The 2,301-nt window shown below is 41.3% G+C and overlaps 1 pseudogene; it reads right to left on the bottom strand.

The window, feature by feature from the left end:
• Positions 1 to 864: 864 nt before the first annotated feature.
• On the bottom strand, positions 865 to 1,226 carry LOC100763287 (annotated as a pseudogene).
• Between the last annotated feature and the right edge of the window lie 1,075 nt (positions 1,227 to 2,301).

The following is a 2,301-nucleotide window of genomic DNA, read 5'->3' as shown; positions in this document are numbered from 1 at the left end:
TTCTTCCTCCCTCAATTACCTTCATCTAGAAACTTCCTCACAGATATGCTATTGTGAGGGATTTCCTCCAATGGAAACATTCGCTCCTGGAGGGAGTAGGGAAGACCATGAAATTCAGGAAACCTTGCAAGTCCTGAGGAGCTAAAGCTTGAAATACTCTCAAAGCCCCTCCCCATGATATTGGAAGCAGTACACAAGTGCTAGGCAAGGGGACTCAGCCACCAGCCCACCTGGAAAAGATGACTAGTGGAACTGCCTGAAAGTCATGCAGAGAGCTCAATGGTTGAAACTTCCTTGTGTTGTCACTGAGGCAGAGTGGACTTTTGGGTGCTGTAGCTGCCTTTGAGTCTTCCATGATGCTGTAAACAACCCCAAAATATTCATTAGCTTGCCATGTTGGACTTCAGTATAATCCTTACTTTGACCCATTGTTGGTTCCCTCTCTGTGGTGAATAGACGTTCCCATTTCCTCTCCCCAAGAAAAGTCCCACACAATACATGCCCGACCTTAGCCTCCTGGTTGATTCTAGACCCTGCCATCTTAACAATATTAAGCATCTTGTCCTACTTTCCTGTAATCCACCTGCCTTATGCTCACACTAATGTATTTGAAAAATGCCTTAATTTATAACTTTCATTTTGGTCTGGTACTAAAAAGTTCATTGGAACATATTATTTAGGATAATGTAAATTAACCTGTGCTGTGAGGCCATAATCTCTCATATTTAACTGAGAACAAATTGAGTCTAAGAATTTTTGAAGTGAAAGCTATGTTTTATATTGATATTCACCAACACTTACTAGAGAGTAAATGATTTCACACTTTTTTTAAACCATTTAAGTAAACTTATTAAAATAGTTGACTTAGGCATCTGCAATAGTGACTTCAACCTTCACTCCTGGCTCAATACTGATGGGCGTGATCTGCTTAACAATCTCGGAAGGACTGGGTAAATCACTTAGTCGCTTGTGGGTTCTCATTTGGAAACGATCCCATGTCTTGGAACACCTTCACCACAAGGTGTTTTTCTTGTAGGGATTCTCAAAGTCTTGGTAAGTGTGCACACTGGTCCCTTCACTTTCAAATTCTTTTCCTTTGCGCCTCTGATCAAGTCGGCACACATCTTCTCCAGCGACTTCACGATGCGGCTGGTGAGCGTGATTCAAATTCCGTGAATTGCCACCTCGGGTTCCACCGGCATCTTTCCTGTGTCTTTAAAAGCCATGGCTACTGCGTGGCTTCCTGACCGACTTGTTCCTCGGAGAGAACAAACAGCAGTGAGTCAGAACAGGAGCAGACAGAGCTCCGCGCACACACCACCACGCCTCAGAAAGGATGATTTCACACTTTTAAGGAAATAAAAACCACCCAACATCTGGAGGAAGACCAAAATCATAATTTAGAAATCCATTTTTACTAAAAATTAAGAACTACATTCAAGAAATCCAAAGGCTTAGGAACCAGTTTAAAATGTCTCTTAGTGGCAAACAAAAATCAAATAATAATATTAATAAGACAAGTTAAAGGAGTAAAAAGCTGAGAGAATAGAATGATGCTCAAACAAACAAACAATAATGTAAATAATACAAAATATAGTGACAGGAATTTATGGGCTAATATAGGTGAAACCCAAACTAGAATTTCCTTCAGTAAATGAATTCTGGGAGCTGGGATTTCACAAGGTGTTCACTTCTCAAGTGAGGGCATTGACTGAAGGAGCAAGACCCTGACAATTGGAATGAGAACATACAGAAAAGTCTTGAGGAAGCTGGTGACATTGAATCCCTATATCCTGATGATTCTTCTTTGCCCATAGAAGTAGCATCTCACAACTGCCTCACTTCATAGCCCCAGAAGCCCAGGATGGCTCCTAGACCCTCACTTGCTAAGGTCCAGGAGGGCACAGTGATCAAAGTAGACTGAGGGTCAGACAACCATAATAGGTTGACTCACACACTGCTATGCTGTTGGCCATTGGTCATGGTTGAAAAGTAAAATGGATAGGAATCTGCACAATCCAGACTGCAGATCCCTTCCATATTTCAATCTACTGTGCCCAAGAGACAACTGCATTGTATGAAAAAGGCTATCAGGAGACAGTGTCCACAGATATGAGAAAAAGTTAAGGACACCATAGCAAGGTAGGCATCATGCCCAAACATATTTATATCTATATTTTATTCCCACGAGCCTAAACTAGTAAAAGAATGATTCCCTAAGCTTAGGCTCTGCTCTTTAGACAGTAAAACCTTTTAACGTCCAAAGACTGTAGATTCTATGGTCCATCTTTTAGTTCAGTG

This window comes from Cricetulus griseus, chromosome 8 (genome assembly GCF_003668045.3).
Source record: "Cricetulus griseus strain 17A/GY chromosome 8, alternate assembly CriGri-PICRH-1.0, whole genome shotgun sequence".
Taxonomy (NCBI): domain Eukaryota; kingdom Metazoa; phylum Chordata; class Mammalia; order Rodentia; family Cricetidae; genus Cricetulus; species Cricetulus griseus.
Note: the sequence above shows the minus strand (reverse complement) of the source record. Positions and strands in the feature narration are given on the sequence as shown.